Source organism: Pseudophryne corroboree, chromosome 3 (assembly GCF_028390025.1).
Source record: "Pseudophryne corroboree isolate aPseCor3 chromosome 3, aPseCor3.hap2, whole genome shotgun sequence".
Taxonomy (NCBI): Eukaryota; Metazoa; Chordata; class Amphibia; order Anura; family Myobatrachidae; genus Pseudophryne; species Pseudophryne corroboree.
This window is the reverse complement of record NC_086446.1, coordinates 11714181-11740514: the sequence shown is the minus strand read 5'-3', so window position 1 is coordinate 11740514 and position 26334 is coordinate 11714181. Positions and strand designations below refer to the sequence as shown.

The 26334-nt window shown below is 47.4% G+C and overlaps 1 pseudogene; it reads right to left on the bottom strand.

Moving 5' to 3' along the window:
• Nucleotides 1-1066: 1066 nt before the first annotated feature.
• On the bottom strand, nucleotides 1067-23893 carry LOC135056944 (actin, cytoplasmic 1-like; annotated as a pseudogene).
• Nucleotides 23894-26334: the final 2441 nt, after the last annotated feature.

Sequence of the window (26334 nt, the reverse complement as noted above, 5' to 3'; positions counted from 1 at the left end):
GCAAAGAGGTTCTATCGGCCAGCCACAGGAGCTGCGCTGGCCGGGAGTTACTCCTCAAATGCAAAAGCATCGCCACTGCGCAATGCTTTTGCATTTCTGAGCGGTGGGGGGGCGCACTGACATGCGTTGTGGACTAGCCCTGTGCTGGGCGTCCCCCCGCATGTCTGAGTGCCTGATCGTAGCTCTGCTAAATTTAGCACAGCTACGAACAACTCGGAATGACCCCCAATATATCCTGTAATTGTACACTTTTTCTTAACTCACACTGTCTGTATAAAAACATGTAGAATACTCAAGTGTTTGTAAAGTCACAGTGCTGTATACAGGCAGCTTTACAAGGGAGATCTTGCCCTGCAGTCCCGGAGACTAGCCACAGCTATGCTTATAAGATGGCACCCAGTGTCTCAGGGAGTGAGGGAGAGTGTGAGGCAGCTCCAGAGCCGGAAAATCTGCAGATGATGGCGTCCTGGGCTGGGCAGGGGCTACAGGTCAAGCGCCGACTCCCCTATGCTGGACTTCCACCCCGGGTACTGTAAGCCTTATTAAATGGGGTGTTAGTACACCCAACCTGTACTCAATATGCCCCAGTGGTCTAGTGGGGTTCCTGCTCGGTGACAGTGTCCATGCTAGCAACGCGGCCCATCTCCCTAGACCGCATCAGGAACGCGATTTAATGGTGGGTCCCACCTGGGGGACCCCCATACCTCCTCCTCGTAGCAGCCATGTGAACCAGGAGAGCATCTGCGACCATGTGCCTAAAGCCGTAGCATCAGCGCCGCAAGTACCTGTGAACAGGCCACAGGAGTATGCGACGCCGCTTGGGAGGTGATGGAACAGCAGCTCTGAATGTCACACTGACAGAACAGCACTGCGGCCCTTCAAGTCTTCTTAAAAAGCTTTTTCAGGGCTGCCCAGTGCAGCCCCCATGTTAAGTGACCTGCTGCAGCAGGCACCAACTCAAAACTGAGCTCACTGTGCCTGGAGATGGGGTTATAGAGGAGGCCCCAATGCATCCTGGGACAGCCTAAAGCTTTAGCCTGTTGGTGCTTCTGGATTGAAATCCACTCTACACCCCAATGTTTCCCTGTGGGACACAGAAATTAAATTATGAATTTGCTCATAAAGGAAGCGCTGGGAACATCTACTTTTGTACAGGTCGTCATTCTTACCTTCAATTTGTTGTCGAATCTTTTCACTATCCAGGCCCTACCATTTCACTGATTCCAGGCCATACCGTATCATTATAGCCCCGACTCCATGCGGTTTCACCAACATCAAGTCAATAATGGCGAGCTTGCAGCGCAAGGACAGTTTCACAATCCTACCTTATTTGACGATCTGCTTGTGAAGGTCAACTCGGCTTCAGTTACAAAGCACCTAGATCACACGCTTCAAGTACTTCAAGATCAAGGCTGGAACCTGAATTTCAAGAAGTCTACCCTAATACTCTGTCGGTGCCTTTTGATTCTGGGGATGGTCTTCAATACCTTGCTCTAATCAGTTTTCTTGCCAGAGTCCAAAGCAAGGACCTACTGTCAGTGCCTCATCCGTCGATCTCACTCTGTGTATGGAGTTGTTGGGCTCAAGGGTCTCCACCTTCGAAACCATTCAGTATGCCAGATTTCACTCGCTGGGATTCCAGTTGGAAATTCTCCATTATTGGCCGGGGTGCTCAGCATTCCTCTCCTCTCAGTTAATCAATCTGTCCAAAGAACTTGTCAATCTTTCCACTAGTGGCTAGATTCCGATCATCTCCTCCAGGACAATCCATGGTCACTCCGGATTGGGTCATTGTGACTAAAGATGATTGTCTCCTGGGATGGGTGTGGTTCGTTTTATCGACAGTGTCTAGGTCGACAATGTTTAGGTCGACCACTATAGGTCGACTGTCACTAGGTCGACATGGATGGAAGGTCGACAGGGTTTCTAGGTCGACATGTGCTAGGTCGACAGGTCTAAAGGTCGACATGAGGATTTTTTATTTTATTTTTGGTGTCGTTTTCTTCGTAAAGTGACCGGGATCCCAAATTAGTGCACCGCGTCCCCCCCTCGCATGGCTCGCTTCGCTCGCCATGCTTCGGGCATGGTGCCTTCGCTTCGCTCGGCACACTTTACCGTTCCAATCGTAGTCCACGTGGATCGTTAAGTATGAAAAAATTCAAAAAAAGAATTTTTTTTAAAAAACTCATGTCGACCTTTAGACCTGTCGACCTAGCACATGTCGACCTAGAAACCCTGTCGACATTCATCCATGTCGACCTAGTGACTGTCGACCTATAGTGGTCGACCTAAACATTGTCGACCTAGACACTGTCGATCTTCAGACCGGATCCCCCTGGGATCACATCTTCAGCTCCAGGGCCTTTGGTCACCATCGCAGATGGCTCTGCCAATCAATGTGCTTGAGGCACTCAGACACACACCGGTATAGGCACTCTGAGAGCACTGCTATTACCTGACACACAATGGTACAGGCACTCTGAGAGCACTGCTATTACCAGACACACAATGGTACAGGCACTCTGAGAACATCGCTATTGCCAGACACACTGGTACAGGTACTCTGAGAGCACTGCTATTACTTGAAAAACACTGGTACAAACACTGTGAGAACATCGCTATTACCTGACACACAATGGTACAGGCACTCTGAGACACTATTACCTGACACACACGGGTACAGGCACTATGAGAGCACTGCTATTACCTGACACACACTGGTACAGGCACTCTGAGAACATCGCTATTGCCAGACACACTGGTACAGGTACTCTGAGAGCACTGCTATTACTTGAAAAACACTGGTACAAACACTGTGAGAACATCGCTATTACCTGACACACAATGGTACAGGCACTCTGAGAGCACTATTACCTGACACACACCGGTACAGGCACTATGAGAGCACTGCTATTACCTGATACACACTGGTACAGGCACTCTGAGAGCACTGCTATTACTTGACACACACCGGTACAGGCACGCTGAGAGCACTGCTATTACCTGACACACACCGGTACAGGCACGCTGAGAGCACTGCTATTACCTGACACACACTTGTACAGGCACGCTGAGAGCACTGCTATTACCTGACACACACCGGTACAGGCACTCTGAGAGCACTGCTATTACCTGACACACACCGGTACAGGCACGCTGAGAGCACTGCTATTACCTGACACACACTTGTACAGGCACTCTGAGAGCACTGCTATTACCTGACACACACCGGTACAGGCACTCTGAGAGCACTGCTATTACCTGACACACACTGGTACAGGCACTCTGAGAGCACTGCTATTACCTGACACACACTTGTACAGGCACTCTGAGAGCACTGCTATTACCTGACACACACTGGTACAGGCAATCTGAGAGCACTGCTATTACCTGACACACAATGGTACAGGCACTCTGAGAGCACTGCTATTACCTGACACACAATGGTACAGGCACTCTGAGAGCACTGCTATTACCTGATATACATCGGTACAGGCACTCTGAGAGCACTGCTATTACCTGACACACACCGGTACAGGCACTCTGAGAGCACTGCTATTACCTGACACACAATGGTACAGGCACTCTGAGAGCACTGCTATTTTTTGACACACAATGGTACAGCCACTCTGAGAGCACTGCTATTTCTTGACACACAATGGTACAGGCACTCTGAGAGCACTGCTATTACCTGACACACACCGGTACAGGCACTCTGAGAGCACTGCTATTTCTTGACACACAATGGTACAGCCACTCTGAGAGCACTGCTATTTCTTGACACACAATGGTACAGGCACTCTGAGAGCACTGCTATTTCTTGACACACACTTGTACAGCCACTCTGAGAGCACTGCTATTACCTGACACACAATGGTACAGGCACTCTGAGAGCACTGCTATTTCTTGACACACACTTGTACAGCCACTCTGAGAGCACTGCTATTACCTGACATACACCGGTACAGGCACTCTGAGATCATTGCTATTACCTGACACACACCGGTACGGGTACTCTGAGAACACTGCTATTACCTGACACACACCGGTACAAGCACTCTGAGAGCACTGCTATTACCTGACACACACTGGTACAGGCACTCTGAGAGCACTGCTATTACCTGACACACACCGGTACGGGTACTCTGAGAACACTGCTATTACCTGACACACACCGGTACAAGCACTCTGAGAGCACTGCTATTTCTTGACACACACTTGTACAGCCACTCTGAGAGCACTGCTATTACCTGACATACATCAGTACAGGCACTCTGAGAGCACTGTTATTACCTGACATACATCGGTACAGGTACTCTGAGAGCACTGCTATTACCTGACACACACCGGTACAAGCACTCTGAGAGCACTGCTATTTCTTGACACACACTTGTACAGCCACTCTGAGAGCACTGCTATTACCTGACATACATCAGTACAGGCACTCTGAGAGCACTGTTATTACCTGACACACACCGGTACAGGCACGCTGAGAGCACTGCTATTACCTGACACACACCGGTACAAGCACTCTGAGAGCACTGCTATTACCTGACACACACCGGTACAGGCACTCTGAGAGCACTGCTATTACCTGACACACACCGGTACAGGCACGCTGAGAGCACTGCTATTACCTGACACACACCAGTACAGGCACTCTGAGAGCACTGCTATTACCTGTCATAAACAGGTACAGGCACTCAGACACACACCGGTACAGGCATTCAGAGACACACCGGTACAGGAACTCTGAGAGCACTGTTATTAACTGAAAAACAATGGTACAGGCACTCTGAGAGCACTGCTATTACCTGACACACATTGCTACAGGCACTCTGAGAGTGATGCTATTACCTGAAACACAATGGTACAGGCACTCAGAGAGCACTGCTATTACCTGACACACACTGGTACAGGCACTCTGAGAGCACTGCTATTTCCTGACACACGCTGGTACAGGCACTCTGAGAGCACTGCTATTACCTGACACACAATGGTACAGGCACTCTGAGAGCACTGCTATTACCTGACACACAATGGTACAGGCACTCTGAGAGCACTGCTATTTCCTGACACACGCTGGTACAGGCACTCTGAGAGCACTGGTATTACCTGACACACAATGGTACAGGCACTCTGAGAGCACTGCTATTACCTGACACACAATGGTACAGGCACTCAGAGAGCACTGCTATTACCTGACACACAATGGTACAGGCACTCAGAGAGCACTGCTATTACCAGACACACAATGGTACAGGCACTCTGAGAACATCGCTATTGCCAGACACACTGGTACAGGTACTCTGAGAGCACTGCTATTACTTGAAAAACACTGGTACAAACACTGTGAGAACATCGCTATTACCTGACACACAATGGTACAGGCACTCTGAGAGCACTATTACCTGACACACACCGGTACAGGCACTATGAGAGCACTGCTATTACCTGACACACACTGGTACAGGCACTCTGAGAGCACTGCTATTACTTGACACACACCGGTACAGGCACGCTGAGAGCACTGCTATTACCTGACACACTCCGGTACAGGCACGCTGAGAGCACTGCTATTACCTGACACACACTTGTACAGGCACTCTGAGAGCACTGCTATTACCTGACACACACCGGTACAGGCACTCTGAGAGCACTGCTATTACCTGACACACACTGGTACAGGCACTCTGAGAGCACTGCTATTACCTGACACACACTTGTACAGGCACTCTGAGAGCACTGCTAATACCTGACACACACCGGTACAGGCACGCTGAGAGCACTGCTATTACCTGACACACACCGGTACAGGCACGCTGAGAGCACTGCTATTACCTGACACACACTTGTACAGGCACGCTGAGAGCACTGCTATTACCTGACACACACCGGTACAGGCACTCTGAGAGCACTGCTATTACCTGACACACACCGGTACAGGCACGCTGAGAGCACTGCTATTACCTGACACACACTTGTACAGGCACTCTGAGAGCACAGCTATTACCTGACACACACCGGTACAGGCACTCTGAGAGCACTGCTATTACCTGACACACACTGGTACAGGCACTCTGAGAGCACTGCTATTACCTGACACACACTTGTACAGGCACTCTGAGAGCACTGCTATTACCTGACACACACTGGTACAGGCAATCTGAGAGCACTGCTATTACCTGACACACAATGGTACAGGCACTCTGAGAGCACTGCTATTACCTGACACACAATGGTACAGGCACTCTGAGAGCACTGCTATTACCTGACATACATCGGTACAGGCACTCTGAGAGCACTGCTATTACCTGACACACACCGGTACAGGCACTCAGAGAGCACTGCTATTACCTGACACACAATGGTACAGGCACTCTGAGAGCACTGCTATTTTTGACACACAATGGTACAGCCACTCTGAGAGCACTGCTATTTCTTGACACACAATGGTACAGGCACTCTGAGAGCACTGCTATTTCTTGACACACACTTGTACAGCCACTCTGAGAGCACTGCTATTACCTGACACACAATGGTACAGGCACTCTGAGAGCACTGCTATTTCTTGACACACACTTGTACAGCCACTCTGAGAGCACTGCTATTACCTGACATACACCGGTACAGGCACTCTGAGATCATTGCTATTACCTGACACACACCGGTACGGGTACTCTGAGAACACTGCTATTACCTGACACACACCGGTACAAGCACTCTGAGAGCACTGCTATTACCTGACACACACTGGTACAGGCACTCTGAGAGCACTGCTATTACCTGACACACACCGGTACGGGTACTCTGAGAACACTGCTATTACCTGACACACACCGGTACAAGCACTCTGAGAGCACTGCTATTACCTGACACACACTTGTACAGGCACTCTGAGAGCACAGCTATTACCTGACACACACCGGTACAGGCACTCTGAGAGCACTGCTATTACCTGACACACACTGGTACAGGCACTCTGAGAGCACTGCTATTACCTGACACACACTTGTACAGGCACTCTGAGAGCACTGCTATTACCTGACACACACTGGTACAGGCAATCTGAGAGCACTGCTATTACCTGACACACAATGGTACAGGCACTCTGAGAGCACTGCTATTACCTGACACACAATGGTACAGGCACTCTGAGAGCACTGCTATTACCTGACATACATCGGTACAGGCACTCTGAGAGCACTGCTATTACCTGACACACACCGGTACAGGCACTCAGAGAGCACTGCTATTACCTGACACACAATGGTACAGGCACTCTGAGAGCACTGCTATTTTTGACACACAATGGTACAGCCACTCTGAGAGCACTGCTATTTCTTGACACACAATGGTACAGGCACTCTGAGAGCACTGCTATTTCTTGACACACACTTGTACAGCCACTCTGAGAGCACTGCTATTACCTGACACACAATGGTACAGGCACTCTGAGAGCACTGCTATTTCTTGACACACACTTGTACAGCCACTCTGAGAGCACTGCTATTACCTGACATACACCGGTACAGGCACTCTGAGATCATTGCTATTACCTGACACACACCGGTACGGGTACTCTGAGAACACTGCTATTACCTGACACACACCGGTACAAGCACTCTGAGAGCACTGCTATTACCTGACACACACTGGTACAGGCACTCTGAGAGCACTGCTATTACCTGACACACACCGGTACGGGTACTCTGAGAACACTGCTATTACCTGACACACACCGGTACAAGCACTCTGAGAGCACTGCTATTTCTTGACACACACTTGTACAGCCACTCTGAGAGCACTGCTATTACCTGACATACATCAGTACAGGCACTCTGAGAGCACTGTTATTACCTGACATACATCGGTACAGGTACTCTGAGAGCACTGCTATTACCTGACACACACCGGTACAAGCACTCTGAGAGCACTGCTATTTCTTGACACACACTTGTACAGCCACTCTGAGAGCACTGCTATTACCTGACATACATCAGTACAGGCACTCTGAGAGCACTGTTATTACCTGACACACACCGGTACAGGCACGCTGAGAGCACTGCTATTACCTGACACACACCGGTACAAGCACTCTGAGAGCACTGCTATTACCTGACACACACCGGTACAGGCACTCTGAGAGCACTGCTATTACCTGACACACACCGGTACAGGCACGCTGAGAGCACTGCTATTACCTGACACACACCAGTACAGGCACTCTGAGAGCACTGCTATTACCTGTCATAAACAGGTACAGGCACTCAGACACACACCGGTACAGGCATTCAGAGACACACCGGTACAGGAACTCTGAGAGCACTGTTATTAACTGAAAAACAATGGTACAGGCACTCTGAGAGCACTGCTATTACCTGACACACATTGCTACAGGCACTCTGAGAGTGATGCTATTACCTGAAACACAATGGTACAGGCACTCAGAGAGCACTGCTATTACCTGACACACACTGGTACAGGCACTCTGAGAGCACTGCTATTTCCTGACACACGCTGGTACAGGCACTCTGAGAGCACTGCTATTACCTGACACACAATGGTACAGGCACTCTGAGAGCACTGCTATTACCTGACACACAATGGTACAGGCACTCTGAGAGCACTGCTATTTCCTGACACACGCTGGTACAGGCACTCTGAGAGCACTGGTATTACCTGACACACAATGGTACAGGCACTCTGAGAGCACTGCTATTACCTGACACACAATGGTACAGGCACTCAGAGAGCACTGCTATTACCTGACACACAATGGTACAGGCACTCAGAGAGCACTGCTATTTCCTGACACACGCTGGTACAGGCACTCTGAGAGCACTGGTATTACCTGACACACAATGGTACAGGCACTCTGAGAGCACTGCTATTACCTGACACACAATGGTACAGGCACTCAGAGAGCACTGCTATTACCAGACACACAATGGTACAGGCACTCTGAGAACATCGCTATTGCCAGACACACTGGTACAGGTACTCTGAGAGCACTGCTATTACTTGAAAAACACTGGTACAAACACTGTGAGAACATCGCTATTACCTGACACACAATGGTACAGGCACTCTGAGAGCACTATTACCTGACACACACCGGTACAGGCACTATGAGAGCACTGCTATTACCTGACACACACTGGTACAGGCACTCTGAGAGCACTGCTATTACTTGACACACACCGGTACAGGCACGCTGAGAGCACTGCTATTACCTGACACACTCCGGTACAGGCACTCTGAGAGCACTGCTATTACCTGACACACACCGGTACAGGCACGCTGAGAGCACTGCTATTACCTGACACACACTTGTACAGGCACTCTGAGAGCACTGCTATTACCTGACACACACCGGTACAGGCACTCTGAGAGCACTGCTATTACCTGACACACACTGGTACAGGCACTCTGAGAGCACTGCTATTACCTGACACACACTTGTACAGGCACTCTGAGAGCACTGCTAATACCTGACACACACTGGTACAGGCAATCTGAGAGCACTGCTATTACCTGACACACAATGGTACAGGCACTCTGAGAGCACTGCTATTACCTGACACACAATGGTACAGGCACTCTGAGAGCACTGCTATTACCTGACATACATCGGTACAGGCACTCTGAGAGCACTGCTATTACCTGACACACACCGGTACAGGCACTCTGAGAGCACTGCTATTACCTGACACACAATGGTACAGGCACTCTGAGAGCACTGCTATTTCTTGACACACAATGGTACAGCCACTCTGAGAGCACTGCTATTTCTTGACACACAATGGTACAGGCACTCTGAGAGCACTGCTATTACCTGACACACACCGGTACAGGCACTCTGAGAGCACTGCTATTTCTTGACACACAATGGTACAGCCACTCTGAGAGCACTGCTATTTCTTGACACACAATGGTACAGGCACTCTGAGAGCACTGCTATTTCTTGACACACACTTGTACAGCCACTCTGAGAGCACTGCTATTACCTGACACACAATGGTACAGGCACTCTGAGAGCACTGCTATTTCTTGACACACACTTGTACAGCCACTCTGAGAGCACTGCTATTACCTGACATACACCGGTACAGGCACTCTGAGATCATTGCTATTACCTGACACACACCGGTACGGGTACTCTGAGAACACTGCTATTACCTGACACACACCGGTACAAGCACTCTGAGAGCACTGCTATTACCTGACACACACTGGTACAGGCACTCTGAGAGCACTGCTATTACCTGACACACACCGGTACGGGTACTCTGAGAACACTGCTATTACCTGACACACACCGGTACAAGCACTCTGAGAGCACTGCTATTTCTTGACACATACTTGTACAGCCACTCTGAGAGCACTGCTATTACCTGACATACATCAGTACAGGCACTCTGAGAGCACTGTTATTACCTGACATACATCGGTACAGGTACTCTGAGAGCACTGCTATTACCTGACACACACCGGTACAAGCACTCTGAGAGCACTGCTATTTCTTGACACACACTTGTACAGCCACTCTGAGAGCACTGCTATTACCTGACATACATCAGTACAGGCACTCTGAGAGCACTGTTATTACCTGACATACATCGGTACAGGCACTCTGAGAGCACTGTTATTACCTGACACACACCGGTACAGGCACGCTGAGAGCACTGCTATTACCTGACACACACCGGTACAAGCACTCTGAGAGCACTGCTATTACCTGACACACACCGGTACAGGCACTCTGAGAGCACTGTTATTACCTGACACACACCGGTACAGGCACGCTGAGAGCACTACTATTACCTGACACACACCGGTACAAGCACTCTGAGAGCACTGCTATTACCTGACACACACCGGTACAGGCACTCTGAGAGCACTGCTATTACCTGACACACACCGGTACAGGCACGCTGAGAGCACTGCTATTACCTGACACACACCAGTACAGGCACTCTGAGAGCACTGCTATTACCTGTCATAAACAGGTACAGGCACTCAGACACACACCGGTACAGGCATTCAGAGACACACCGGTACAGGAACTCTGAGAGCACTGTTATTAACTGAAAAACAATGGTACAGGCACTCTGAGAGCACTGCTATTACCTGACACACATTGCTACAGGCACTCTGAGAGTGATGCTATTACCTGAAACACAATGGTACAGGCACTCAGAGAGCACTGCTATTACCTGACACACACTGGTACAGGCACTGTGAGAGCACTGCTATTTCCTGACACACGCTGGTACAGGCACTCTGAGAGCACTGCTATTACCTGACACACAATGGTACAGGCACTCTGAGAGCACTGCTATTTCCTGACACGCTGGTACAGGCACTCTGAGAGCACTGGTATTACCTGACACACAATGGTACAGGCACTCTGAGAGCACTGCTATTACCTGACACACAATGGTACAGGCACTCAGAAAGCACTGCTATTACCTGACACACGCTGGTACAGGCACTCTGAGAGCACTGCTATTACCTGACACACAATGGTACAGGCACTCTGAGAGCACTGCTATTACCTGACACACACCGGTACAGGCACTCTGAGAGCACTGCTATTACCTGACACACACCGGTACAGGCACTCTGAGAGCACAGCTTACCCTAATTTTCATTGTGTTTGGGGCAAGGACAGTGATTACCTTCTGTATTCTATCAGTAATTCCTCAATACATTGTGGAACCACCAGACGGGATGTTATCGGCATACAGTTTCTTGCAGATATCTACATCACACTTCATAATGGAGTTGAAGGTGGTTTCATGAATGCCACAAAACTCCATACCGGCCAGTGGCGGGCACCGCTGCACACAATCCGTCGCCCCGGGCCTACTGTCCCACTTACTATCGCTCATGGAATTTTTGTTTGGGAGGACACACGAAATCTACCCGCAGTGGCATCAGGCGGCCAGTGGGGGGGCAGTGCTACGGGGATCGAGGCACAGGCTCCGCAATCCGACGGGCCGGGCACTCTGTCCTACTTACTTTTGCCCGGAGGAGTCTCTCATGTATTGTCTTGCCACCTTAAGTTGTCAAAACTTGATTTATTCAACATAAAGATGAACAGAGCAGTTACATACCCAATAAAATAAGAATTTACTTACCGATAATTCTATTTCTCGGAGTCCGTAGTGGATGCTGGGGTTCCTGAAAGGACCATGGGGAATAGCGGCTCCGCAGGAGACAGGGCACAAAAGTAAAGCTTTCCGATCAGGTGGTGTGCACTGGCTCCTCCCCCTATGACCCTCCTCCAAGCCAGTTAGGTACTGTGCCCGGACGAGCGTACACAATAAGGGAGGAATTTTGAATCCCGGGTAAGACTCATACCAGCCACACCAATCACACCGTACAACTTGTGATCTAAACCCAGTTAACAGTATGATAACAGCGGAGCCTCTGAAAAGATGGCTCACAACAATAATAACCCGATTTTTGTAACTATGTACAAGTATTGCAGATAATCCGCACTTGGGATGGGCGCCCAGCATCCACTACGGACTCCGAGAAATAGAATTATCGGTAAGTAAATTCTTATTTTCTCTATCGTCCTAGTGGATGCTGGGGTTCCTGAAAGGACCATGGGGATTATACCAAAGCTCCCAAACGGGCGGGAGAGTGCGGATGACTCTGCAGCACCGAATGAGAGAACTCCAGGTCCTCCTTAGCCAGGGTATCAAATTTGTAGAATTTAGCAAACGTGTTTGCCCCTGACCAAGTAGCTGCTCGGCAAAGTTGTAAAGCCGAGACCCCTCGGGCAGCCGCCCAAGATGAGCCCACCTTCCTTGTGGAATGGGCATTTACATATTTTGGCTGTGGCAGGCCTGCCACAGAATGTGCAAGCTGAATTGTATTACACATCCAACTAGCAATAGTCTGCTTAGAAGCAAGAGCACCCAGTTTGTTGGGTGCATACAGGATAACAGCAAGTCAGTTTTCCTGACTCCAGCCGTCCTGGAACATATTTTCAGGGCCCTGACAACATCTAGCAACTTGGAGTCCTCCAAGTCCCTAGTAGGTGCAAGGCACCACAATAAGCTGGTTCAGGTGAAACACTGACACCACCTTAGGGAGAGAACTGGGGACGAGTCCGCAGCTCTGCCCTGTCCGAATGGACAAACAGATATGGGCTTTTTTGAGAAAAAACCACCAATTTGACACTCGCCTGGTCCAGGCCAGGGCCAAGAGCATGGTCACTTTTCATGTGAGATGCTTCAAATCCACAGATTTGACTGGTTTTAAACCAATGTGATTTGAGGAATCCCAGAACTACGTTGAGATCCCACAGTGCCACTGGAGGCACAAAAGGGGGTTGTATATGCAATACTCCCTTGACAAACTTCTGGACTTCAGGAACTGAAGCCAATTCTTCTGGAAGAAAATCGACAGGGCCGAAATTTGAACCTTAATGGACCCCAATTTGAGGCCCATAGACACTCCTGTTTGCAGGAAATGCAGGAAACGACCGAGTTGAAATTTCTTTGTGGGGCCTTCCTGGCCTCACACCACGCAACATATTTTCGCCACATGTGGTGATAATGTTGTGCGGTCACCTCCTTTCTGGCTTTGACCAGGGTAGGAATGACCTCTTCCGGAATGCCTTTTTCCCTTAGGATCCGGCTTTCCACCGCCATGCCGACAAACGCAGCCGCGGTAAGTCTTGGAACAGACATGGTACTTGCTGAAGCAAGTCCCTTCTTAGCGGCCGAGGCCATAAGACCTCTGTAAGCATCTCTTGAAGTTCCGGGTACCAAGTCCTTCTTGGCCAATCCGGAGCCATGAGTATAGTTCTTACTCCTCTACGTCTTATAATTCTCAGCACCTTAGGTATGAGAAGCAGAGGAGGGAACACATACACCGACTGGTACACCCACGGTGTTACCAGAACGTCCACAGCTATTGCCTGAGGGTCTCTTGACCTGGCGCAATACCTGTCCCGTTTTTTGTTCAGACGGGACGCCATCATGTCCACCTTTGGTATTTCCCAACGGTTTACAATCATGTGGAAAAAACTTCCCGATGAAGTTTCCACTCTCCCGGGTGGAGGTCGTGCCTGCTGAGGAAGTCTGCTTCCCAGTTTCCATTCCCGGGATGAAACACTGCTGACAGTGCTATCACATGATTTTCCGCCCAGCGAAAAGTCTTTGCAGTTTTTGCCATTGCCCTCCTGCTTCTTGTGTCGCCCTGTCTGTTTACGTGGGCGACTGCCGTGATGTTTTTCCCACTGGATCAATACCGGCTGACCTTGAAGCAGAGGTCTTGCTAAGCTTAGAGCATTATAAGTTTACCCTTAGCTCCAGTATATTTATGTGGAGAAAAGTCTCCAGACTTGATCACACTCCCTGGAAATTTTTTCCTTGTGTGACTGCTCCCCAGCCTCTCGGGCTGGGCTCCGTGGTCACCAGCATCCAATCCTGAATGCCGAATCTGCGGCCCTCTAGAAGATGAGCACTCTATAACCACCACAGGAGAGACACCCTTGTCCTTGGATATAGGGTTATCCGCTGATGCATCTGAAGATGCGATCCGGACCATTTGTCCAGCAGATCCCACTGAAAAGTTCTTGCGTGAAATCTGCCGAATGGAATTGCTTCGTAGGAAGCCACCATTTTTACCAGGACCCTTGTGCAATGATGCACTGTTTTTAGGAGGTTCCTGACTAGCTCGGATAACTCCCTGGCTTTCTCTTCCGGGAGAAACACCTTTTTCTGGACTGTGTCCAGAATCATCCCTAGGCACAGCAGACGTGTCGTCGGGATCAGCTGCGATTTTGGAATATTTAGAATCCACCCGTGCTGTTGTAGCAGTATCTGAGATAGTGCTACTCCGACCTCCAACTGTTCCCTGGACTATGCCCTTATCAGGAGATCGTCCAAGTAAGGGATAATTAAGACGCCTTTTCTTCGAAGAAGAATCATCATTTCGGCCATTACCTTGGTAAAGACCCGGGGTGCCGTGGACAATCCAAACGGCAGCGTCTGAAACTGATAGTGACAGTTCTGCACCACGAACCTGAGGTACCCTTAGTGAGAAGGGCAAATTTGGGTCATAGAGGTAAGCATCCCTGATGTCCCGGGACACTATATAGTCCCCTTCTTCCTGTCTTGATTTGAACCTTTGTAAGTGTTCAAAAAATTTTTTTTAGAATAAGTCTCACCTAGCCTTCTGGCTTCAGTACCACAATATAGTGTGGAATAATACCCCTTTTCTTGTAGTAGGAGGGGTAATTTAATTATCACCTGCTGGGAATACAGCTTGTGAATTTTTTCCCATACTGCATCCTTGTCGGAGGGAGACCTTGGTAAAGCAGACTTCAGGAGCCTGCGAAGGGGAAACGTCTCGACATTCCAATCTGTACCCCTGGGATACTACTTGTAGGATCCAGGGGTCCTGTACGGTCTCAGCGCCATGCTGAGAACTTGTCAGAAGCGGTGGAACGCTTCTGTTCCTGGGAATGGGCTGCCTGCTGCAGTCTTCTTCCCTTTCCTCTATCCCTGGGCAGATATGATCTTATAGGGACGAAAGGACTGAGGCTGAAAAGACGGTGTCTTTTTCTGCAGAGATGTGACTTAGGGTAAAAACGGCGGATTTTCCAGCAGTTGCCGTGGCCACCAGGTCCGATGGACCGACCCCAAATAACTCCTCTTCCTTTATACGGCAATACACCTTTGTGCCGTTTGGAATCTGCATCACCTGACCACTGTCGTGTCCATAACATCTTCTGGCAGATATGGACATCGCATTTACTCTTGATGCCAGAGTGCAAATATCCCCCTGTGCATCTCGCATATATAGAAATGCATCCTTTAAATGCTCTATAGTCAATAAAATACTGTCCCTGTCAAGGGTATCAATATTTTTAGTCAGGGAATCCGACCAAGCCACCCCAGCTCTGCACATCCAGGCTGAGGCGATCGCTGGTCGCAGTATAACACCAGTATGTGTGTATATACTTTTTATGATATTTTCCAGCCTCCTGTCAGCTGGTCCTTGAGGACGGCCCTATCTATAGACGGTACCGCCACTTGTTTTGATAAGCGTGTGAGCGCCTTATCCACCCTAAGGGGTGTTTCCCAACGCGCCCTAACTTCTGGCGGGAAAGGGTATACCGCCCATAATTTTCTATCGGGGGGAACCCACGCATCATCACACACTTTATTTAATTTATCTGATTCAGGAAAAACTACGGTAGTTTTTTCACATCCCACATAATACCCTCTTTTGTGGTACTTGTAGTATCAGAAATATGTAACACCTCCTTCATTGCCTTTAACGTGTGGCCCTAATAAGGAATACGTTTGTTTATTCACCGTCGACACTGGATTCAGTGTCCGTGTCTGTGTCGACCGACTAAAGTAAACGGGCGTTTTAAAACCCCTGACGGTGTTTCTGAGACGTCTGGACCGGTACTAATTGTTTATCGGCCGTCTCATGTCGTCAACCGACCTTGCAGCGTGTTGACATTATCACGTAATTCCCTAAATAAGCCATCCATTCCGGTGTCGACTCCCTAGAGAGTGACATCACCATTACAGGCAATTGCTCCGCCTCCTCACCAACATCGTCCTCATACATGTCGACACACACGTACCGACACACAGCACACACACAGGGAATGCTCTGATAGAGGACAGGACCCACTAGCCCTTTGGAGAGACAGAGGGAGAGTTTACCAGCACACACCAAAAACGCTATAATTATATAGGGACAACCTTATATAAGTGTTTTCCCTTATAGCATCTTTTTTATATATTTCTAACGCCAATTTAGTGCCCCCCCTCTCTGTTTTAACCCTGTTTCTGTAGTGCAGTGCAGGGGAGAGCCTGGGAGCCTTCCCTCCAGCCTTTCTGTGAGGGAAAATGGCGCTGTGTGCTGAGGAGATAGGCCCCGCCCCTTTTTCGGCGGCCTCGTCTCCCGCTCTTAACGGATTCTGGCAGGGGTTAAATATCTCCATATAGCCTCCGGAGGCTATATGTGAGGTATTTTTAGCCAAAATAGGTATTCATTTGCCTCCCAGGGCGCCCCCCTCCCAGCGCCCTGCACCCTCAGTGACTGCCGTGTGAAGTGTGCTGAGAGGAAAATGGCGCACAGCTGCAGTGCTGTGCGCTACCTTTAGAAGACTGAGGAGTCTTCTGCCGCCGATTCTGGACCTCTTCTTACTTCAGCATCTGCAAGGGGGCCGGCGGCAAGGCTCCGGTGACCATCCAGGCTGTACCTGTGATCGTCCCTCTGGAGCTGATGTCCAGTAGCCAAGAAGCCAATCCATCCTGCACGCAGGTGAGTTCACTTCTTCTCCCCTAAGTCCCTCGTTGCAGTGATCCTGTTGCCAGCAGGACTCACTGTAAAATAAAAAACCTAAGCTAAACTTTTCTAAGCAGCTCTTTAGGAGAGCCACCTAGATTGCACCCTTCTCGGCCGGGCACAAAAATCTAACTGGCTTGGAGGAGGGTCATAGGGGGAGGAGCCAGTGCACACCACCTGATCGGAAAGCTTTACTTTTGTGCCCTGTCTCCTGCGGAGCCGCTATTCCCCATGGTCCTTTCAGGAACCCCAGCATCCACTAGGACGATAGAGAAAATGGGCTTGGAAGAGGGCCTCTAGAGGCATGAACCTCTAATTTCCAATGGTGATGATCTGAGCATCCGGCAATTCATAGCTCTTTCCTAGAGAAGGACAGGAAGCAGCAGTCGCAGATCCAGCTACAAGTGCCAGACTACTTAGCAGAGCTTCGCCTTGACGTCTCGCACAATTTCCCTCTCCGCTGTGGTGGTTTGGAACCGTAGCCCCCTCGGTTAGGACCTTCATGATGTAGTCTGTCAGGTCACAGACTACCAAGTTCAGGTGCAGAATAGTGTGAAACAGGGCGTAACCTCCATAGATGGGTAGTGAATGGGTCACACCATCACCAGAGTCCATCACAAATAACCGTGGTGTTATCAGAGGCATATAGAGCCAGTACAGACTGGATAGGAACATACATGGCTGGGGTATTGAAGGTCTCAAACATGATCTACAGCAGGAGGAATGAGATATATGTAGTTCTTGAAGTGCGCTAGACAGGAATACTCAGAAACCATGCTACCATTCCGCCATGCAGGTACAAAGGATAACACTGTAGAAGGAAAAGAACGAGCAGGAATAAAACTAAGAAAGAGAAAACTGGGGCGTCAGGAGGGAAAGGCCAGGAGAGGGACCCAGCCTGGAAAATATTGGAGTCTGAGAAATGAGGACTCTACAGAAGTCCCGAGCAGATGTGGCTATTGCTGGGGAAAGCGAACCTGCGTCATCTTCTCTCTGATGGCTTTATGATTCAGGGAGACCTCTGTAAATAGGGCCGGGCGCCCCTCAGGGCCCACACGCAGATCACCGTAGAAAGTGTGATGCCAGATCTTCTCCACGTCATCACAGTTGGGGTATTTTATGGTCAGGATGCCTCTCTTGCTCTGGGCCTTATTGCCTACAGAGAGGTCTTCATGGCCCATGCCAACCATGACTCCCTGTTTGTATAAGATAACATCTTACAGTCACAAGTCTGCATGCTATAAAACTATAATAATAAGAATTTACTCACCGGTAATTCTATTTCTCGTAGTCCGTAGTGGATGCTGGGAACTCCATAAGGACCATGGGGAATAGATGAGCTCTGCAGGAGACTGGGCACTCTAAAAGAAAGATTAGATACTATATCTGGTGTGCACTGGCTCCTCCCTCTATGCCCCTCCTCCAGACCTCAGTTAGGGAAACTGTGCCCGGAAGAGCTGACATTACAAGGAAAGGATTTTTGGAAACCATGGTAAGACTCATACCAGCCACACCAATCACACCGTAAGACTTGTGATAACCTTACCCAGTTAACAGTATGAACAACAACTGAGCCTCACTCAACGGATGGCTCATAACAATAACCCTTATTAAGCAATAACCATATACGCGTATTGCAGAAAGTCCGCACTTGGGACGGGCGCCCAGCATCCACTACGGACTACGAGAAATAGAATTACCGGTGAGTAAATTCTTATTTTCTCTGACGTCCTAGTGGATGCTGGGAACTCCGTAAGGACCATGGGGATTATACCAAAGCTCCCAAACGGGCGGGAGAGTGCGGATGACTCTGCAGCACCGAATGAGCAAACACAAGGTCCTCCTCAGCCAGGATATCAAACATGTAGAACTTTGCAAAAGGTGTTTGAACCCGACCAAGTATCCGCTCGGCAAAACTGTAAAGCCGAGACCCCTCGGGCAGCCGCCCAAGAAGAGCCCACCTTCCTTGTGGAATGGGCTTTTACTGATTTTGGATGCGGCAGTCCAGCCGCATAATGCGCCAGCGGAATCGTGCTACCGATCCAGCGAGCAATAGATTGCTTTGAAGCAGGAGCACCCAGCTTGTTGGGTGCATGCAGGATAAACAGCGAGTCAGTGTTTCTGACTCCAGCCATCCAGGCTACATAGATTGGCAAAGCCCTGACTACATCAAGTAACTTAGAGTCCTCCAAGTCCCGAGTAGCCGCAGGCACCACAATAGGTTGGTTCAAATGAAACGATGATACCACCTTAGGCAGAAATTGGGGACGAGTCCTCAATTCTGCCCCGTCCATACGGAGGATCAGATATGGGCTTTTTCATGACAAAGCCGCCAATTATGACACACGCCTAGCCGATGCTAAGGCCAACAACATGACCACCGTCCACGTGAGATACTTTATTTCCACGGTCTTAAGTGGCTCAAACCAGTGGGATTTCAGGAAACCCAACACAACGTTAAGATCCCAAGGTGCCACTGGTGGCACAAAAAGAGGCTGAATATGCAGCACTCCGTTAACAAACGTCTGATCTTCGGGCAGTGAAGACAGTTCCTTTTGAAAGAAATTGGATAGGGCCGAAATCTTGACCTTTATGGATCCTAATTTAAGGCCCATAGTGACTCCTGACTGTAGGAAGTGCAGGAATAGACCCAGCTGGAATTCCTCTGTAGGGGCCTTCCTGGCCTCACACCAAGAAAGCTATTTTCGCCATATACCGTGAAAATGTTTTGCTGTCTCGTCTTTCCTAGCCTTTATCAGCGTAGGAATAACTTCCTCCGGAATGCCCTTTTCCGCTAGGATCCGGCGTTCAACCGCCATGCCGTCAAATGCAGTCGCGGTAAGTCTTGGAAAAGACAGGGCCCCTGTTGCACAGGTCCTGTCTGAGAGGCAGAGGCCATGGGTCCTCTGAGAGCATTTCTTACAGTCCCGGGTACAGAGTCCTTCTTGGCCAAACCGGAACAATGAATATTGTACTCACTCCTATTTTACTTACAATTCTCAGCACCTTGGGTAGGAGAGAAAGAGGAGGACATACATAGACCGACTGGAACACCCACGGTGCCACCAGTGCGTCCACAGCCATCGCCCGAGGTTCCCCCGACCTGGCGTAAAACCTTTTTAGCTTTTTGTTGAGGTGGGACGCAATCATGTCCACCTGTGGCAGTTCCCATCAATTTGCAATCTGCGTGAAGACTTCCTGATGAAGTCCCCACTCTCCCGGGTGGAGGTCATGGCTGCTGAGGAGGCCTGCTTCCCAGCTGTCCACTCCCGGAATGAACACTGCTGACAGTGCGCTTACTTGATTCTCTGCCCAGCGAAGAATTCTGGTGGCTTCCACCATCGCCACCTTGCTCCTTGTGCCACCTTGGCGGTTTACATGAGCCACTGCGGTCTGACTGGATCAGAACCGGTTGGTCGCGAAGCAGGATCTCTGCTTGACTTAGGGCGTTGTATATGGCCCTTAGTTCCAGGATATTGATGTGAAGGCAAGTCTCCTGACTTGACCACAGACCTTGGATTTTTCTATCCTGTGTGACTGCCCCCCACCCTTGGAGGCTTGCATCCGTGGTCACCAGGACCCCGTCCTGAATGCCGAATCAGCGGCCCTCAAGAAGGTGAGCACTCTGCAGCCACCACAGGAGAGACACCCTGGCCCTGGGGGATAGGGTGAATAACTGATGCATCTGAAGATGTGATCCGGACCACTTGTCCAGTAAGTCCCATTGGGAGGTCCTCGCATGGAACCTGCCACAAGGAATGGCCTCGTATGATGCCACCATCCTTCCCAGGACTAGAGTGCAGTAATGCACTGACACCTGTTTCGGTTTTAATAGATTCCTGACCAGTGTCACAAGCTCTTGAGCTCTATCGGGAGATAAACCCTTTTCTGATCTGTGTCTAGGATCATGCCTAGGAGAGGCAGATGAGCTGTAAGAACCAACTGCGACCTTGGAATACATAGAATCCAGCCGTGTTGCCGTTTCACTTCCAGAGAAAGTGATACGCTGTTCAGCAACTGCTCTCTTGATCTCGCTTTTATGAGATCGTCCCAGTACGTGATAATAGTGACACCTTGCTTCCGCAGGAGCACCATCATTTCCGCCATTACCTTGGTGAATATTCTCAAGGCCGTGGAGAGACCAAACGGCAACGTCTGAAATTTGGTAATGACAATCCTGTACCGCAATTCTGAGGTACGCCTTGTTAATGCCAAATTGATTAAAAGAAGTGGGGAGTCTCCATAGTGATGATATTCAGCATATAGAATTTATTATCAAAGAGGCCACGCCTATTTTGTCTGTGCAGAGAGAGGCGTGACCCAATACAGACTTCACCAATGATGCCCGTCCCTTCAGGGGATTTCAGGCTCACATATATAGTACAGAATTATACAATAGTTCATAATTGATTAATCAATGGGGCGTGTATTCAGATAACAAAGGGATTATTAATTGGCTAATGGTCACAAACAGGAAACCCAAATATGGTCAGCTGGGCTCAGATGAAATGGCTGATCTTTTCCTGAAGATGGCAGATTGGTTCCACTAGTCTCGGATCTCCCATTCAAACCAATGGAGTTTCTTAATATGCGTTGTAAGCAAAGAGGTCATCTCTGTTCATGTGTCATGATGCTCTTTTCCAAAACCGAAGGTCCATCTGATATGTACTTATCAAAACCATAAAATGTCATTAAGTTCTGGTTATCTAAACAAGAGGGTCTTTATCTAAGCGCCACGTATGCACTTATGTTCTTAGTCATGAGCTAGGACAAAGGTTGATAGAAACTTTCCATTGCAAGAAGACTGATCATTCATTGGAATTTAAAGGGACCCTTTCATGATGTCTACTTAAAAGTTTAAAGCCCAATTTCTGAGGCAATACAGATCTATATATTTGATTTTACTTCATCATTCATATCTCTTGTTTATTATCTAAACACAACATATGGTAAATCAAATATCTATCAAATTCAACATTTTCATTCAAATGAGTGTGAGATGTGAGATAGTAAAAGGAAAATCCATTTTCTGGATGCAGTCGCTGGCACTAGTCCATTGGGTATCGATGCGAAAAAGTCTCAACCCTCCAGAAAATTTAAATAGATGAGAGAAATGAAAGGGGTAGCGACAGAATGCATTCTTCTTTTCTTCAACTTGGCTATATAGGTGGAGGTTCCTTCTTCCTAAGTGTACATATGATGCATGAGTATGTAAGCACCTACTAGGGTATGTTTCTGATAATCTCGATTATGTGTAATAACCTACTGATTCATTATGTGTGGGTTACTGCAGTGTAGGTAACAGAAGTCATTACCATAAGCTTGGTTTTTGGCTTTCTCTCAGGCCGTGTGAGTACTTTCCCACATGACCGTCCTAGAACAGGCAGACATTTTATTGTTATATAAATTATAAAAATTATGAGTATTATTATCATAACATAGTGTAGTATGTGGTAAAGCCATTTTGAAATTCCAGCTCCTATCCATTCAAAGGGGTCCCAATTAGCCGATTGGGTCATATGTTCTTGTATATCCTGCAACAACTTCACCTTTTGTTCAATGGGATTATAATTATCTGAGATGTTAAAACAACACATTCCTTTGAATTGTTCACAACCACTTTCTGCTTTAAGTAGTGGGTAATCAATGGCTACTCTATTTTGGTATCATACCATCTCTTCTCTGAGATCTTCATTTATGAGGGCTATGGCTGTACTTGGTGCATTGATAATTGTAGCTAGTCTATAAAAGTTAAACTTCCCAGGTCTATCACAAGTCTATATAACAAGCCAAAAGGCATATCAGTACGGGTATGGTTTTATAGTAGTTTAATTGTAAATTATTTTATTTTAGCTCTATAAACATGGGATATAAATAATTTTGATAAGCGTGTCTTAATTGATAGGTGATTATTTTTATCAGTATCTTATTTTTACATCATTTAGTACATATTCCTACCGTTGTTCATTATGTTATCATATGCCATGGTCAGTGTGGGGAACATACTGTATGTTATTTTCCTTAAACCATTATGGACCATGATGTAGGGAAAATTGTTGTCAGTCACATAGAACCCACAAGTGAATTGTTACCTTACTTGCCACATCACCAGGAACCTGGTTCCGCTCCACATCCTTTTTCCCCCCTCGTTCAATCTTGTATGAAATATATTATCTGCCATCCAATCTATCATGGACAGATCTTTTCTTAAACTTAATACACCTTATAGGGATTTGTGATTCCTTTTATTCATCAGGCTCAGGGCAGCAGGACATTCTCATCTGTCCCACATTCTTTCATTTTACCATCCTTACCAAACAAGGCATTAAACTATTTACTGTCCTTAGAACAGTTCCTCCAAACCTAGGGCGAGATCAGCCCCCCTCGTTGGTGCTTTTAGCTTCTCCAGGTGGGTTTCTCTCAGCAACTTTCCTAGGTGGAGGTAGTCCTTGACCTGGTCCTTCCCCAGTGATCTACTGTATAAGGAGACCTGAAAAGAGAATTGCGGACCATTCATAAACTCACCAGGCTTCATATCATGCCAGCTGGTCATAGCACTGCTGTTTGCCTGTGAGGAGACTGCGCTCTGGTGTATCTTTTTTCCCTTTAAGGCATGGATATAATCTGTGGTGATGTTATTTATTTCAGCATGATTTTCTTTCGGGTTTACTCTATAATCTGAGCATGTGCTAATGAAAATCTAATATGGAAACAGGTTCTTGGGAACAGGGTTAGTGGAGCAATAGACATCAACTGGTGTGTATGCAAGACTATGCCAACTCCACACTGTGTTCCCTGTGACTGTTGACAACAAAAATTGTTACCATGGTGGGACTCTCTGAGGTCAAAGACCTATAGGGCGGTGTGCTTGTGGATTAGACTCTCATGATCAAATATACATATTTGTCTTTCAAAATGTGGCCAACCAGTGTTTCTGGCTGCCCACTAAACACTATACTAAAACATATTTCTTATATGGTGGATACAATTATTCTATATCGCCTGGGAAAGGTCCTTGTGTAGAGCGGGGTATTCTTTCCCATTACCTTACATTCATAGGAAAAGAAAACTAAACTGTTATTTGTTATCTGCACAGATCTCTACAGATACCGTTATTATCTGGTTCACATCCATTTTCCCTTCCACAAGGAAGGACATTTTCATAGGTTTAACCTTTCACTATTATAAAATATTTATTTTTCCATAGGAACAGGATACTTTCTATATTTCTCATAGTGGATCATTGTCAAGTAATCATGGAATCAATGTCTTTATATTTTTTTTTTTTTTTTTTACTGTACAGTTTCCTTTCACATTGCAATATCATTGTCGTGTGTGGGATGACTAGGTGGTATCTCATTATCTTGCTTACTACAATAGTTTCCTTCTTTCGTCCTTCTGAAGACGGACCCTTCTTCTAGTCTTTAAACTTTCACGCAACATTCATATTGCTCCATCTATTATACTACATACTTTTACTTTTTCCACTTTTATATCTTCTCTAATATAAAACTTGCTGTGATATGCGCCATACAGCTATTGATAGTAACAATATCTTTGCCTATACCAAATATGTTCTACTCTCCCCCCCTTTGGGACAACCTTGTCACAAAACCAAACCTGTATTGTTTTATAATGCTTGTACCACTTTGTTGACTTTGACATTACAGTAATAAAACTCTTATATTGTTATATGGTCAAATAACTGTTAATTGGAATGGAGATCTTCCTTTGGAATTCAGTGGTGCTTTGGTCTTCAAGCAGTGACCCCTGTACACCTGGAATTGAGACTCATAGAACACATTCAGCAGGTCTTCTTGCCTATAAGAGCCGCTTTTCCCATAAGACTCTATATGTCTACCGGTACTGGGATGCCCACCAGGACTTACGCCACTGGCGGTAGTGTGAGCTCAACCCCTAGGTGACCTGAATCAAAGCCGGCAGGAACTGAACCCTAAGAGAACTGCATGGGCAGTGAGGATCAGTGGGGAGAAAGGAAGGCAAACGATTGCATTGCATAATAACTAAAACTAAAGTACTGAGGGGATGAGGCACTCTTGGGGAAAAGTTAATCCTGAGGAGAGCTTAACTGAGATAACCTCCTTGCTGGGAGGAATGGTACTATATGTAGCATCTAGTACTTAACTAATACTAAAGAAAAATAAAGATACATAATGCAGCAATGTAATTTTATAGAAGGCTGGTACAGAGCAAAAACTGGACACTAGATCTGGCACTGTCGATGGATGCTGAGAGCCCGGGATTGGAACAGAGTGATGAGGGCTCCTGCAGCAACTAGGAACTATGACCAGCATGGAATGAGAGTAGGGAAACACATACATAGGAGATAATACCCAATCAGAGCAGCCAGGGAGACTAGGCCTTCTGATGAGGAGACTTAATGCCCCTGTTCAGCTACACATACAGAAAAAAAAAAACCCCTTATTATATTGCAGCTGAAGCTGAACACAAAGAAACATGCAGAAATCTAATAATCTGGGAATGTAAAAAAACATGGCAAACTGATACAATAGAAATAGAGTACAATAAGCCTAGGGTAACTACAGGTAAATTAAATTAAGGGTTATGACCATTAAAGTTTGAAAATATAATATTTAGAGAAAAAACAGCAATATGAGGAAAATGAGGTAGAGAAAAATTAAATTATGTCGGTAGATACGTTACTTCTGTATGGTATGTCCTTGGCGTTATTTAGAAGGGGATGTCCGAAATAATAGGTGACTCAATTAAGCGGGCAGTAGCAAAAGAAAGGAACAATGTTTAAAAAATTCACCACTGTCTATGTTTATTTTTACTACTCTATATGGAAACTGTTTTCAATTTGCAAAATGAAAAATAAAGAATTTAAAAAAAAATTCACCACATGTATTTGGTAATAAAAAATACAACCAGGGTTGAATGTGTGGGTAGAAAAAAGTAAAAATAAATATTTCATCATCGTCCAAACTATATGCGCTTAAACACTGTGAAAAT